The sequence below is a fragment of the Cupressus sempervirens genome, chromosome 9, assembly GCF_028749045.1.
Source record: "Cupressus sempervirens isolate cs-2001-9-10 chromosome 9, ASM2874904v1, whole genome shotgun sequence".
In the NCBI taxonomy this organism is placed as follows: Eukaryota; Viridiplantae; Streptophyta; class Pinopsida; order Cupressales; family Cupressaceae; genus Cupressus; species Cupressus sempervirens.
In genome coordinates this window covers 420385147-420402201 of record NC_143126.1, presented here as the reverse complement: position 1 = coordinate 420402201, position 17055 = coordinate 420385147, and the positions used below count along the sequence as shown (strand labels likewise).

At 38.9% G+C, this 17055-nt stretch overlaps 1 pseudogene across 1 annotated transcript in view; it reads left to right on the top strand.

Moving 5' to 3' along the window:
* Window positions 1-220: 220 nt before the first annotated feature.
* Window positions 221-17055, top strand: part of LOC149539087 (uncharacterized) — a 54900-nt pseudogene continuing 38065 nt past the window's right edge. The window contains exon 1 of the transcript XR_016356158.1: window positions 221-373. The product of XR_016356158.1 is annotated as an uncharacterized LOC149539087 (transcript). The remainder of the gene's footprint in view (window positions 374-17055) is intronic.

Sequence of the window (17055 nt, the reverse complement as noted above, 5' to 3'; positions counted from 1 at the left end):
GACGGATAACTTGCGAGCGCGGATAATGATATTGCTATAGAATATCCTAGAATCTCCAGTTTACGTAACTATCGCTGTATAAACGGCACTGGAAAGAGATCGAAAGATTAACGGCCCAGATCGATTCCTTACCGAGATGCTGTCGATATCTGCCAGCCTGTCCCCCTCTCACGTGTTGAAAGCAACTGAAGAGTCTTATCAACTGATTGCAATGACCGGTAACCGGCTAGACTTCAAACTGGAGGCTAACAGGTGTCCGTTGTACTTTTGTTAATTGCAACTCTCTGGATCATTCAGGGGACATTTCATAGAGTGTTCGACGCGGGATTCAATCAATCACTCTGCTTCCATGGACTTCATTTTCAAATAAACGGTAAGTAGTTTCATTTGCCTGGCTAAATTTAGTCTTTCCGGCATGTTTTCAGCCTTAATTTGGAGTTCAGTTTTTTTCTTTCTCTGTTTTTTCAAGAATCCTGCAGTTTTATAATTGATAAGAAGAAGCGCGCGTTAATGAAGATTGACGTTTTAAAATTTATAAATTAATCCGACAGATAGTAAAGTAGATGAATTTATTTGTGAGCAGAGGTTTTTCTTTGTTAATTCTGAAATTTCTTTTTTGATTCTAGTTGTTAAAAGTTTTCCTGTGAAAAATGATGTGAATTGCATGTCTTTGTGCTGTTTCTAAGTTCTTCATTGCAAATTGGTGTAAATTACGACCGCCTGGGGATTTTCTAGAAAACATGGTGCGGAGAACAGCAGTATCTAGTATAAACGTCTTTTTTTTTTATGCTACTTTGTCTGAATATTCTTTTTTGATTTTGGTTGTTTAAAGTATTCCTCTACAAATTGATATAATTTGCACGTGTTTGTACATTCCCAAGATTATCTTTTCGAATAGAAACTGTCTCGCTCTCTGTTTTTTCAAAGAATCCAGCAGTTTTATAGATGATAAGAAGAAGCGCGCGTTAATGAGGATTGACATTTAAATAAATTATAAAATAATAAGCAGACGGATAATATAGTTGATGAATTTATTTGTGAGCAGAGGTTTTTCTTTCAATGTTCCGAAATTTCTTTTTTGATTCTAGTTGTTAAAAGTTTCCCTGTGAATTGCATGTCTTTGTACTGTTCCTAAGTTTTTCATCGCAAATTGGTGTAAATTGCAACCGCCTGGGGATTTTCTTGAAAACATGGTGCGGAGAACAGCAGTATTTAGTAGAAAAGATTTTTTTCTTATTCTAAATATTCTTTCCCCATTTTGGTTGTTTGAAGTTTTCCTGTACAAATTGATGATGTGAATCGTGTTTGTTCATTCTCAAGATTATCTTTGCGAACTGAAACTATCTGGAAGTTTTCTCGAAAGCATGGTGCGCATAACAGTAGTTTCTGTGGACTCTGAAGTTTCCCTGTGTAAATTGCATCTGTGTTTGTATGGTCCGAAGGTTTTCTCAGAAAACTGTATAAATTGCGTCAATCTTTTCACTATTCAACATCAGACTTTGTACAATTGAATTTTCTCCGGCGTCTCTAGACAAATTGTACTAAAGACAAACTAAAGTCAAATATTATTTTTTTAAATTTAGGAAAGCATGATGACTTTTTTCCAAATTTTTTATTGTTTTTAATTACAAATTATGCAGATCATAAAGATCAAATGGTGAAATTTTCTGAAAAATTTATAATGTTTTAAATTTTTTTGAAAATTAGTCAATCCTACAGTTTGTAGGGAGGATAGATGATGTAAGGTAAATCAGGTCGTATAGATTTAGCTATTTGAAAGTGAAGGGTGTACATTCCAGCAGTATTTGTAGTCTCACTTGTCTTCTATAAGAATTTCCCCAAATTGTATATGTTTTAAATGATTTTGAAAGTACAGAGGAATCAGGGTTGCTTGATTTGCGTAGCTATTGACTGGAATTTACACCGCTTGGCTTGCAACTTGATGAATCATGCTTGCATGTGTAGCAGTAGAAAAATTAACTATGTAGCCAAACGCCTAAAATTCATTACACCTTCACTTTTATTTGAGAAGAAAGCTCGCTGAAAAGTATTCTGAAATTACATCTCTTTTATGGAACGGATGATTATGGAACAGAATTCTAGTAAATGCAAAGCAATTCGATTTTTTCGGCTTAATTGTTTGATTTTGTTAAAAAGAAGCTGTCTATCTCTGTTTCTGCGAGCTAGCTTTTTCTGCGAGATGGTATGTGACCACCAAAACTAAAGGATTATGCTAAATATTTGAACATTTTTTCAATTTAATTGAAGGCCAAAAACCATTTTTTCAATTTAATTAAAGAACACAAACTACTTTTTAATTTAATAGAAGACGAATGCTGATTCTGATATTTGTTGAGGTTAACTAAGATGTTTTTCATTTAAATCGAAAATTTCCTGCCTAGTTTCGTCTTTTGGAATTTAGCAATTTTTTGTTGAGCTCTATTTGTACAAATTGAAGAGAAAAAAAAGAAAAGGGAAATGATTTACGAGCCAGTTAGCATGCTAAAATGTCTACTTTGTTTGCTCAACAATATCTTGTGGAAATAATATAAATAGTATAATCCCCATACCTTTCTTTTCCCCGTTGATTGAAGGCCTATTAAACAGGTTATTCCTAAAGTCTGTGTTGCAATTATTTTTAAGTCCATTTGTTATAAAAGTATAAACAGTCTTTTGAAAAATTTCAACTAAAATCGAAAAGAATAATAATAATAATGTTTGCAGCTAAGATATTCTTGAATTGTGAATCATCTAAGTATAAAGTAAAATGAATTGATGGAATTATTCAACGAAGAACTTAACCAGCAAAATTTTGAAAGTTTTTATCCATCTCATTTTAGTCTTGTTGCCCGGATATCAAAATTGCTCCGAATTTTCAAAATCCTTGCTATTTTAAAATATGGTAATTCCTCTAAAGCACCTCTCTTTAAGCATTAAAATGATTTCTTCTCCTCGATCTTTTTAAACACTTTTTCCTTCCAAATATCTTTAGCTCATTCCCAGCTCCATCCAACACTTAGAATTTTTGAAATCCAGTTCCTGAGTCTTAAGTTATCAAAGGTTAATAAAGCATCCCAAAATACGTGTTTCATTTTAAAATCTTAACCTCCTCATCAAAAAGGTTAAGATAAATTTCCAAAATACGTGTTTTCAAACAAATTATTAACCATTAACCTCTTGAAAAGGTTAAGGTTCGGGGTTCAAAATATTTGTTTCGATTTGGAATCTTAACCTCTTCATCTCAAAATGGATTAAGATAAATTTTTAAAATATGTATTTTCTTCCTAACCATTAACTATTAGCCTCTCATACAAAGGTTAAGGTTAGGATCTCAAAGTTATTAACTTGTACCAATGATAAAAATGAGATTCGAGGATATTGTCATCCAAAAGGCAAGTGTCGAGATGGGAGGATGGGATGAGTGGTTATTATGTCATGAACAAGGCGTATGAACTATTTGACAATTTTTTTTCATCACCAACCTAAAGCTCATCGGTGTTCTTTCAAACTTGTGGCATCCAAGATCAAAGAAAATAATATATCATTTCCTCTGAAGCAAACTAAGAGGCAGTTACAGTTGTCTTTTCCTATGTTATCCTACTGGCAAAGTTAAGCCCATTATCTCTCCTATGGGACGCTTAATGCAGATGAATCAAGAATATGTATATGGTCCGACAAAAGACTCCTACACGCACCATATCTCCTGAACTAGTCTACCACATGATTTAAGGTCACACAAATTCCATGTGAAAAGAAAGGGTTCATCTCTGACTTGCGACATTTGATGGAAGGCTTAGCCAAGGTACTGTTACGGGTAGCTAGAGAAAGAGTCGAATATGGGACAGTGATGGTGTTATGCCAAACGTTTGAAGGAATGACCATAATATCCATGTGGATAATAAACTCAGTTTCCATAGAAGAAAATCCAAGTAGAGTTCGGTCATCTGTTATAGTTGAAGCATCTTGGTTGACACTTATTCAGAATATAGAAGCATATAGGGAGTGCATCCATTATTTATGTTCTACGCTCAAGTGAACATCATGCACAACCAGAGAAAGCATGCAAGCTGCTTGACTAAATGTTTGCGAATGTAAATACAAAGTGTGAAAGCATATACCAACAACATGTTTAATCTGCAACAACATATAATTGACTCATGCATGATTCCCAATTGAAGAAGTTAGTGATTTGTTTTTCGAATGATTTTCATCAAGAGTGACGTTGCATGTGAATTGTTTGACACAATGCGTTAAGCTTCAGTTTGTAATATGGAGGAGATATCATATATTGGTGGTGATAGAACACTCCAAACCAGTTTGTTGCTACATATCATGTTAGGAAGTTGGAAAATCACACCTTCTTGACAAAACATGCCCAATAAATGCCATGAAAATGAATGAAAGTATTGTGATTGAGCGTGGTCATGAATCAATTCATGATAGCACGAAGATTTTCATCAAACTCCCTAAGGTGAGAACAGTCTCCTATGCACGCCACTACTTGCATGTAGACACCCGAGAAGGGAAAAGTATTGAATCAAATGCATTGCAGTGAGTTCGCCTCATTGAACCCAACAATTCATTGAAAAGCTTCTAGAAACTTTCATTTGCAAACTTTTTGGATGAACAGACAAGACCACATCATGTTTGTCATAATGCTTCTACAAAGAAATTATCTAAAATGAGGAGAATGCCGAACAATAATGTCTTCTCTGTATTTGATTTGCTCAAATGAGAAGTTTGGATTGGAGTGCTTCATAAACATTTTTTAAGGAATACACTAAACAAATAGTGGGATGCAGTGAAATGAGTCCATTATTCAATTAAGTGCATATAAGAGGAGATTTGTAGTGAATGACTATTTCTACATATCAATATTCAAGAGGTTTAACTCTGGTGGAGATCACAAGGAGACTCGGGCTCAAGTGGTTCACTTAAATCAATGATTCAACCTTCTGAAGACAACTTCCAAGTCATCCATTGTAAATCAAGCCCTTTGTTATTTTGGATTAATTTTTGTAAGGTTAATTAACCTCTTCAAAATCACGTAATTGGGAGGTAGTTATTAGCCACGGAAGAGTAGTTCTTAACCTCCATGTCTATAAAAGGAGTCATTTTAGCTTTATAATGGGGACTTTTTTGACTTTTGAATAGGAGAAGACTTAGGTTAGATTTTGGTGATAAGATAATATTTGGAAAGTGTTTACAAATTTGATCTTTGTAATCGAAAATTCCTCTTAGGTTCTTGGTGCAAGAAAATAAAGGAAAATGTTATTTGAGTTCTCTTCTTTCAAAATTTAAATTGTTAAAAATGTTGATTCTCTTTGCAGTGAGCATTTTCATGCTATTTTGCAAATGCTTATGAATGTTTGGATCAACATTGTGCTAGTGGTAATTCTCAAGTGTAGATCTTGATTATCGTTATTAGCGGTTTAAGTTAGTCCCGGAAAGCTTTGAAGTCATGTGGTACATTCATCATCAATGGCTTTCTATTGATCTTCTAAAGTTTGATTTCATCTTTATTTGAAAAACTTCAAAATTATATCATACAAGGGAGTTGCCCCTCTAAATGCAAAGGAAGATCGCATATCAAGGGCCTATCCAACTGTTGTGAACAGTTTGCCACATATACTCCATTGGGCCATTTTTACAGTAACAAATTTGTTTATCAACAAATTTTTGGCGACTGTACTAGGGACCAAAACAAGGAAGATTAATTAGTTGCCTATAGTTGGTGTGAAGGCGAGTCGTGAGGCGTAGTGTTAGGCTAATGATCCCGGTGCTACGCATCAACTCCGGTTCGAGTCACACTAGGTTTACCACAAACCCTTTTAAGGGTGAGTGAGTAGCCGAGTTGGTGTGAAGGCGAGTCGTGAGGCATAGTGTTAGGCTAATGATCCCGGTGCTACGCATCAACTCCGGTTTGAGTCACACTAGGTTTACCACAAACCCTTTTAAGGGTGAGTGAGTAGCCGAGTTGGTGTGAAGGCGAGTCGTGAGGCGTAGTGTTAGGCTAATGATCCCGGTGCTACGCATCAACTCCGATTCGAGTCACACTAGGTTTACCACAAACCCTTTTGATTTAACTTCAATCCTATACATATATAAGACTCAAAATGATTGGTAGGCTGAAGGGTTTTCGGGATGGAGTCTCTGAGAAGCGTTGGCTACCGGCTGGGCTAGGGTTTTTCCCCTAGCCTGTTCTTGGTGTTTGATCTTTACTATTTTTCTGTTCTGTTTGGATTGTTAGCTACTGGACATAATTTGCGTCGGTGTTTTTGGAGATCTTTTGCAGTCAATTTTGGATTGGGGGTTTTATTGTTTGCATGGCAGGGCCTGGGATTTCTTCTCTGTTGGTGAGAACAGATGGTTCTTCTCCAACTATGCATGCAATGCGATCTGAATCGTTTTATTCAGGGGAGAGCTCCAAGCTGAAAAAAGTTAATGGTTGTCTTCCACGTAGCCATGATCGCCCTGTTCTGGTTATTCCTCCAACGGCTGTAATGGAGGACATTGATTATTGGACCAAGCATGCTTTGATATGCAAATTTCTTGGAATCAGGATTTCTCTATCCGCTCTTGAGGCATGGATCCGCCGCTCTTGGCAGGTGGAAGGCGATATGGAGATTATGTTGGCAGGGAATAGTTATTTTTTTGTTGTATTCTCTTGCATGTCTGATCGTGATCGTGTTTTTGAAGGAGGCCCTTATTTCTACAACAATGTGGGGTTATTTGTCAAACCTTGGCATTCAGGTTTTAATTCTGCTGAGGATCTCCCTTCAACAGTGCCAGTTTGGGTTCGCTTGCCTCGTCTTCCCTTGGAATTTAGGCGTGAAGACATCCTTCGACAAATTGCTGCTTTGTTGGGGAAGCCAGCTGCGATCGCACATCAAACCCTCGATAAAAAGGTTATTTCTTTTGCTAGAATTTGTGTTGAAATTAATTTGAATAACCCATTACCAGATTCTTTGGAAATTTGTCTAGGGGATTCTTCTTGGGTGCAGCAGTTAGATTATGAATCCCTCCCTTTCCGTTGCCGGATTTGTCATGAGTATGGCCATTTACTGTGGCAGTGCCCCCGTAACTCGAGTTTCAAAGGAGTGGATCGATCTATAGCTGGAAATGCTGGTGGTTTGGCAGATACTACAGGGAAAGGACAATCTCAAATGGTTAATACTACCAAGGGGATGAATCCACAAGATGCTACAGGTAAGGGTAAGGCTCCAATGCAGGATAAGGATGGATTTACCCCTGTTCGTCCTCGAGCTAAGGGACGTGGTCAAAAGAGGCCTTTGAAAGAAAGATTATCTGATTCAGGTTTTAACCGTTTTGAGGTGCTGGATAGTATGGTTCTAGAGGAGGGTATTCCTCCTCCTATCTCTTCTGATCCAGCTTGCCCAGATGAGAGATCTGTTCCTAATGATGCTTGTGGGGCATCTCAAGTTGTAGTATATTAGAATTGTGAGGTTCCTGTAGCTCCTGTGACAGCGGCTCTGGTGACTCCTGCAGTGTTGGAAGATGATGATGTTGTTTTGGCTGACTTGGTTAAGGATGTGCTACCATCAGGTAAGGGCAAGGGATCTCCTCTCTCATGGAATGTAAGGGGGTTGAATAGCATCCCTAGACAAGAGGCTATTCATAACTTGGTGGTTGATCATAGTCCTGATGTTTTTTGTATCCAAGAGACTAAGTTCTCTGTGGAGTCTATGGTCCAACATGCCTCTAGTATTTGGTCTCGTGGCCAATGCTAGTGTGTTGGGGCAACAGGCAGTGCTGGTGGTTTAGCTGTATTTTGGGATCCTCAAAAAAAATTTCCTCTTGGCTGGATGTCTTCTCGCTCAGCTCTCTCTATGGTAGCTTCTGCTCTAGACTCAGGAGAGGTAATCATGGTTACTAATGTGCATGCACCTGTTGATCTTGTGGGAAAGGAGGAACTTTGGGAACATATTCAATATGTTAGAAATTGTCATCCTTATCATCCTTGGGTGTTAGCAGGGGACTTCAATTTAGTTTTAAGTCTGGAAGAGAAGCATGGTGGTTTGGCTAGATTGGGGCCTTCTTCTGCTCTTCTTCAGCAACACATATCTCTTTTGCATCTCTCTGATGTTAAGCCTTCTAATGGCCTCTATACCTGGAATAATCGCAGGACTGGTGTTGCTGCTATCTCAGAACGCCTGGATAGATTTCTTGTTTCTTGCTTCTGGCTTAGTGGCACCCTTACTATCTCTTCAGAAATCCTTGATTGGAGGGGTTCAGATCATTGGCCAATCAAATTTTTCGCTATAGGGGCTTATGTTCCGAAGCATCCTTCTTTTAAGTTCCAGTTGATGTGGCTTCGTGACTCCTCTCTTCATGATTTTGTTTTTTGTTGGTGGAAAGATGGTGCCTCTGCATATGGTACTGCAATGTTCTCATTTTCTAAAAGGCTTCAATATGTTAAAAGGCAGCTCAAGATATGGAATAGGGAATGCTTTGGGAATCTTCACTTTATAAAGAGGCTTGCTCAAGAAAATCTTGATGTCATCACAAGGAGATTAGAGATCGAGGTTTCTCGGAGGATCTTGGCCAGGCTGAATCCCTTGCTTCTAGAGCTCTAGAAGAATGGGAACTTCGAGAGGAAATTTTTTGGAAGCAAAAGGCTCGAGTTGATTGGCTCCAGGAAGGTGATCAAAACACTGCCTTTTTTCAATAAAACAGTGCAATCTCGCCGGAATCAGAGCACTATCTCTTCTTTGGTTAATTCTCAAGGTATCCAACTGAATTCCTTGCCAGCTTTGTTCCAGGAGGCTATTTCGTACTTCTCTACCCTCTTCTCTGAGGACTCTCCTCCTGCTGATAATGAGGAACATATTATTTTGTCCTGTATTCCTTCCCTTATCACTCAGGAAATGAATGATTATCTCATGCGTCCTATCTCTTTGGAAGAGCTGGAGGCGGTGGTCTTTGGCATGCCTAAGGGGAAGGCTCCTGGTCCTGATGGTTTTCCAGTTGAATTCTTTCAGGAATTTTGGGACATCATTAATCATGATTTGTTGGAGGTGGTTAAAGAATCCTATGCTAGCAAGCAGATGCTTCGAGCTTTGAACTCTACATTCTTGACTCTTATTCCTAAGAGAGAGGGTGCTAATCAATTGGAGTTTTTTAGACCAATTGCCTTATGTAATGTGGTCTACAAAGTTATTACTAAGCTGATTGCTGAGAGACTGAAAAGGTGGCTTCACATTATTATCTCAGAAGAACAAGGTGGTTTTGTTGCTGGAAGACAAATTTTGGATGGGGTGGTTATTGCTACTGAGGCTATTCACTCTATGGCTACTTCAAGGGAGAGAGCCATGTTTGTTAAGCTGGATATGGCTAAGGCCTACGATAGAGTTAAATGGAGCTTCCTAAGGAGTATTCTTCTTTCTTTTGGATTTAGCTCTGACTGGGTGAGTTGGATTATGAGTTGCGTTACTTCTGCCTCTTTTTCTATTCTTATTAATGGTCAACCTTCACAACTATTTGGTGCTTCTAGAGGCCTCCGCCAGGGTGACCCTCTCTCCCCATATCTATTCATCATCATGGCTGAAGGCTTGGGCAGATTCATTAAGCATCAGGTGTCCCAGAATTCTATTCAAGGCTGGCGGTGGGGTAATGGCTTACCTTCTCTTTCCCATCTTCAATTTGTTGATGATTCTTCTCTTGCCGGTCTTGCTAGGATCAAGGAAGCTAAAGCCTTTCAACATGCTTTGGACGTTTATTTGGCAACTTCAGGCCAGAAACTTAATGAGCACAAATCTTTCATTAGCTTTTTTAACACTCCTGATTCTATTCAGCACAAGATTGTTGGTATCCTATGGTTTCAGATAGGTTCACTTCCTTTGACTTATCTTGGCATTCCTATTGCTGTTTCCAGGCAGCCACGTCTCTTCTGGCAAAATTTGATTACCAAGCTTCAGGATAAGGTAAATCATTGGACTCATAGATGGCTTTCTACTGCTGCCCAGGTTACTCTTCTTCAAGCTGTTATCCAAGCTCTTCCTACTTATAGAAGCATGGTTCATGCTGCACCTATTTACTTTCTCAAGGAGTTTGATGCTCTATTGAGTAGACAAGCTTTGGCTGCTAAACTTTATTGGCGATGGTGCTCTGGACAGCATCAACTTTGGGCTCGTATTATCACTCATAAATATTTTCATGGTGCTGATCCTTGCTCTGTTTCTGCACTTCCTCTTGAAGGTCGTGGCTCAATGGTTTGGCATACTTTGAAGACAGGTGCGATGTTGGTGAAGAGGGGTCTGTTCTGGATATGTAAAGGAGGTTCTCAGGCTTTGTTTTGGTCTGATGCTTGGGATGGATTCCCTTCCATTTTATCCATATACCCTCATCTTCAGCCTCTTTGTGACTCTTTTCTGGCCGCTGGATGGGATAAAGTGGCTCATTACAAGACTCCTTATCAATTGGGACCTGTTGTTGGTTATAGATGGAAGCATTCCTCTGATTGGCCTCCTGGAGGTACAGACATGGATCGTCAGGAGCTTTCTCAAATTCTGGCCTCTAGAGAGTGTTCCTCTTTGCTTGGTCCAGATGTATTGGCTTGGGGCGGTACCTTGTCTGGTAAATATCATGTCTCTGTTGGGTATCAGGAGATAACTAGGCAATTATTTGGGGATGCTGAGGTCCCTTGGTGGAAGCAAGTCTGGAATAAAGTTTCTTGCTCCAAGTGCAATTTTTTCATGTGGCTAGTGGCTCACAACCGTTGTCTTACCTGGGATAATCTTTGTAAACGTGGATTTCAGGGCCCCTCTTATTGTGTTTTGTGTGGTAATGGAGAGGAGTCTGTCTCCCATCTGTTCTTCCATTGCTCCTATTCAACTCATATATGGCACCTTTGGTGGAGCGCTTGGGGTTGCTCTTGTAGGCATGCTTCCTCTTTGCCTGAGTTTTGGGCTCGCTTGGGTAGTGCTCCCTCCAAGTCTTCTTCTCTCCATGCTGCTTGGATTGCTGGCCCATCTTTAATGCTTTGGCATATCTGGTTGGAGAGGAATCGTCGCATATTCCAAGATGTTCGGCTTGGTGTTTGGCATCTTTGGTGGAAAATATCACATTCTCTCCAGGAAACTATTCTTGTGAAGTGTGAGCTTGATGGGGGTATGGATCCGGTTGATCTTGCTATCTGTAATTGCCTCAATTTTCATCTGCAGGATGGGGTTGCGGCTCATAGGTTTCCTTCTATGTCCAGACAGCTTCACCATCAGAGGAAGGGTCGAGTTAACCGGGATGGGCACTGGACTCCTCCTCCCTGTGGAGTTCTGAAAATTAACACTGATGGTTCTTCTTGTGGGAATCCTGGTTCGGATGGTATTGGTGGAGTGGCTCGTTGTAGTTCTGGGAATGTTAAATTTTTCTTCTCAATTCATAAGGGTGATTATACTAACAATCTCATGGAAGCTCAGGCTATTTTATATGCTGTGGAACAGTGTTGCTTGTGGGGATGGAGTAAGATTATTTGTGAGTCTGATTCCCAGGTGGTGGTGAACATGCTTTCTTCGCAAGAGTTGGAGGATGTTAGTTGGCAGCTGGCCACTGTTGTTAAGCAGATTCTTTTCTTCTCTTCCTCTTTTCAGTTCATTAGGTTCAAGTATATTCTGCGAGAATGGAATAGACCTGCTGATTGTTTAGCCAAATGGGCTTCTAGTCATGATCCGGGTTGGAATATTAGGGATAGGGGGCAACTGTCCTTTGAGATGGTGCAAGAATTTGATGATCTTGTTGCTTAGGATCGAGCTCCTTGTTGAGTTCTCCTTGTTGTATTCCTTTCTGTCTTAATAAATTTTTACCCCTCTTTTTTGCAAGATGGTGTTACCTCATGAGAATGTGCTTCCAGTTCCCTAGCCAAATCTTGGTTTCCAAGACACGCAGGAAGATATTATTTCAAATTTGAATGCTCTAGCCTGGAGTTGTAGATGAAGTGCTCAGCAATATCATCAAGTAAATCAAGTTTTAGAAGAAGAGGAAGAATTCAGGGAAATCTTGGGAAGAGATCCTATCGGTCAAAATGTTGTAGTCATTGAAAGAATAGTTGATATTCCAAAAAGGAACAGGCAAAATCTTTGACACATCCAAGGTCAAATAATAATAATCAGTAAGTCGGTTGATGAAGGTACCTTCCCTTGAATGAAAGTTGGTGACTCTATTTATAACATTGAATATTGGTGACTTTATCTGATGTTTGAATTCAAAACATAGTTTGGTACAAAGGGAAAGTGGAAACTGATAGTGACAATGACAATGACGAGGAATACTTTTCATACTCAAAGAAACAAATTCCTAATGAACATCTACAAATAAATTTCTTGAAGAATTTCTATGGTGGCAGGAGGCTAGATCCTAGAATGGTTCATCCTTGCTGCAAATTTTTCAAAGATCAAAAAAGATGATAGAAGAGATTATGGATTTCTTTCTCATGATCATGATTCTTTGTTTGGAAAAGGTTCAACATATAATGTAATGGACACCCTTGGATGTCCCAAAAAACTAAACCAAATTGCTGAAAGGAATTATGTCAAACAGTTTGCAATCAACTTCTTAAAACCCCTTATAACTCCGGAAATCAAACGTTTATTTGTTTGTTGTGTTTCATGCATGGAATTGGTATCATACAACATAAACAAGAAAGAAACTACAATAATATGCAAAGTGGAAATGAACTGCTGCTAATAAAATGTTATTTTCAGAATTCATAAAACCAAATACATGGCAGATTTATCAACTCACTAATTACTTCAGCAATATTGTCATAATACTCCAGCCCATGCTTACGAACTTGCTGCTACAATACTTTGTCCTCCAATCAGTCCACTACCTTCATAATACCATTCCCTCCAAGCGGCATAAGCGTCAGACAAGTAGTGAAGAAGATATGAGCAAAATATCAAATCTGCCTGTAGCCGGAAATGCAACTAAACTGCCTGATAATGAAGCCAATAAGAAAGAATTCCAAAGGCCAAACCCCAAGGGAATGACGTCTAAAATGTTACAAGAGAGGATAGACGTCCTCAAATGCCAAGAACAAAGCTGCAACTCACACACCAATTTCTTCTCATATTCAACCTGCCTAATGAAGCCACAAATGCTTCCTTTTATTCTATTTCCAAGGGTCCGCTCAACTCATATGGGCAATGTGGGATAAAAGATGTGTAATATATAAAACATATATTAAAATACCCCTTATGTCTCGCTTGGGTACACACTACCATAAAATAAATATTAAAGTAACACTTTAATATTTTACAATTAAACTAGACGTTACTTTTATAAAACTTTAGGCATTAAAATGTATTAGCAATCGAACTCCGAATAATGCAAGTGATAGCTCATCGGAAAGCTCTCACCGAAGAGTATCGAATTCCAATCACCAAAATTGACCTGCACTGTGTCCTGCCAACTTACTAAAAATAGTAAGTATGCCTGAAATCGAGTAAATCAACTTCGTTTTGGCCCAAACTGGAAATGACTAGGCCAAAACACTCCAGGATCCCATTAAACCCTTCGTTAGCCCTCGGGACCATGTAGAACAAGGCTAACGCACACACACTTGGTCAACTGCTAAAAGGTGGGATCATTACAAATCTGCCCTCCTTGAAATTGCTTGTCCTCAAGCAATTAAGTAACATAATGAACTCCAACCTCCACCTGGATCCCAATTGAAGTAATGTGTGATATCCATATAGACATTAAACAAATTGCAAATGAACATCATTAGGACCAACCACATGTCCTGCAAGTTAGCTCCCAAAACTTGTGTTGATGAAGTATAAGTTTGGATGTCACTAGAAGGCGGCTCAATAGAAGATCTATGAAACCTCTTCCTCCCAACTGCTGCAACACAAAACTGAATCTTTGTAGATAGTGAAAACTGAGCCCAACTCCACTCAGGTGAATGATCAACATCAGCCTCAAACATCAGATTGTCATAAGACAATGTTGCATCCATATTGAACATAGTACTATCCCAAAAGTGAACATTAACACTTTGTTGATCGATAGTATAATATGACTCTGTCACTATATTGCTCACCTCATTAGCAATAACAAGTGTACTATCATCAGAGCACACATCTACAACCGCATGCTTATTACCAAACTCCTCATTGGATGGTTCAACTGACATAGAAGTGGTTGTTGATATGACAGTTCCCTTGCATTCTCCTAATTCCACTATTGCTACATCATCATCCCCTGACAAGGCTTCATATGTGGTCTCCTGACTTTGCACGCATGTCTCTACAGACTCTGTCGAAATGCCCACATCACCAACATCATAACTGGCTGGCTCTATACGTGTCTCGATCCCACCTGAGGAATCAACTACCTTCTACTTTGGAGCAGCATACAAATCATCAATGTTGATGCCCATCTGTCTAGCCATAAGCTGCAACATCATATCCATTTGCCTATTCTGCTCTTGTTGCATACGTTGCCCCTTCTCTAATGTACCCAATAACTGTCTGAACAGTACCTCCCCCTGATCTGGACCAGCATTCCCGCCTCCGCCTAATCCTGTATTCCTATCATCTCGATCACCCATATTGTTGTCCTAATCAAAGAATATCTCCTCTGTGTCTGTATGGTTGAATTGAATGTCCACCTGCACGGATGTACTAGACTGTTTGCTTTGCAAGTCTGAAATCCTATTTTGTCTTGCTCTGGTATCACGGAAATTATAAGACCCTTGTCGCATGCTCAAACATAAATGCTTAGCTTGTGTTTTTTACTTACTTTTTCCCTCTATCCGGCTGTTCCAAATTCCCTATAAGACCTCCACAGGATGGCAAGACTTATAGCTCTGATACCACTGTAATGGGCACCCACCGGTTATAACTTTATGAAAGACTTTGCAAGGAAGCTCTGATACCACTGTAATGGACACCCTTGGATGTCCCAAAAAACTAAACCAAATTGCTGAAAGGAATTATGTCAAACAGTTTGCATTCAACTTCTTAAAACCCCTTATAACTCCGGAAATCAAACGTTTATTTGTTTGTTGTGTTTCATGCATGGAATTGGTATCATACAACATAAACAAGAAAGAAACTACAATAATATGCAAAGTGGAAATGAACTGCTGCTAATAAAATGTTATTTTCAGAATTCATAAAACCAAATACATGGCAGATTTATCAACTCACTAATTACTTCAGCAATATTGTCATAATACTCCAGCCCATGCTTACGAACTTGCTGCTACAATACTTTGTCCTCCAATCAGTCCACTACCTTCATAATACCATTCCCTCCAAGCGGCATAAGCGTCGGACAAGTAGTGAAGAAGATATGAGCAAAATATCAAATCTGCCTGTAGCCGAAAATGCAACTAAACTGTCTGATAATGAAGCCAATAAGAAAGAATTCCAAAGGCCAAACCCCAAGGGAATGACGTCTAGAATGTTACAAGAGAGGATAGACGTCCTCAAATGCCAAGAACAAAGCTGCAACTCACACACCAATTTCTTCTCATATTCAACCTGCCTAATGAAGCCACAAATGCTTCCTTTTATTCTATTTCCAAGGGTCCGCTCAACTCATATGGGCAATGTGGAGATCATATTGATAGCCAGATAAAGATGTATATTAGTCCAGATCAAGATGTGATGTTCAGACAGTTATTGAGTACATTAGAGAAGAGGCAATGCATGCAACAGGAGCAGAATAGGCGAATGGATATGATGTTGCAGCTTATGGCTAGACAGATGGGCATCAACATTGATGATTTGTATGTTGCTCCAGCGCAGAAGGTAGTTGATTCTTCAGATGGGATCGAGACACCACTGGGCTATGCTATTGGTGATAGTCAGGAGTCCACATATGAAGCTTTGTCAGAGGATGGCGATGCAACAATAATGAGATTAGGAGAATGCGAGGATATTGTCCTATCAGCAGCCACTTCTGTGTCCGTTGAACCATCCAACAAGGAGTTTAGCAGTATGCATGCAGTTGTAGATGTGTGCTTTAATGATAGTACACCTATTATTGCTAATGAGGTGAGTAATATAGTGACAGAGTCATATTATACTATTGATCAACAAAGTGTAGATGTTCACTTTTGCGATAGTACTATGTTCAACATGGATGCCACATTGTCTTATGACAATTTGATGTTTGAGGTTGATATTGATCACTCTCCTGAGTGGAGTTGGGCTTTGTTTTCACCATCTACGAATATTCAGTTTTGTGTTGCAACAGTTGGGAAGAAGAGATTTCATAGATCTTATAAGGAGTTACCTTTTGGTGACATTCTAACTTCTTCACCAGTATTGGGTGCTAGGTTGCACGACATGTGGTTGGTCCTAATGATGTTGATTTGTAGTTGGTTTAATGTCCATATGGATATCACGCATTGCTTCAATTGGGATCCAGGTGGAGGTTGGAGTCCATTATGTTAATTGCTTGAGGACAAGCAATTTCAAGGAGGGCGGATTTGTAATGATCCCATCTTTTGGCCTTCACGTTCTCCAAAGTCTAAGTGGAGGATAAGAAAAAATTAAATTAATTTATTATAAAGTCATTAAATAAATTAAAATTAAAAGGTGGCTTTATATTTAATTAATTTAATTAATTATTGTATTACAAAGGAGATGCATCTAGAGTGTGTATTAATTATTGGAAAGGTGGAAGCCTCTAGAAGCACAATTAATTATTTCAAGAGAGGAGTTTCTAGAGAGTGCATTAATTATTGGAAGGGGGAAGCTTCTAGCACTTGCAATTAATTAATTTTTTAGTTCTTTCTAGAAGAGTGAAGGAATAGGATAAATAGGGGTGAGAGTCTCATTGTTTAGCATGAGATTATTGTATCGGATGATGATAACTTGCATTTGATAAGAGCTTGGATGTGTGAATCACACTCCCTTCTTTTGGCAATAGAGGACGTTCGTTCTCTGTTGTAACATTCTAGACGTCATTCCTTAGGGTTTGGCCTTTGGAATACATCTCTTTGTACTTGATTGCAGCATTTTTAGAATTAATATAATTTCAGCAGTTGATTCAGCTTTTGGGCATTCCTGGGTGTCCATTACA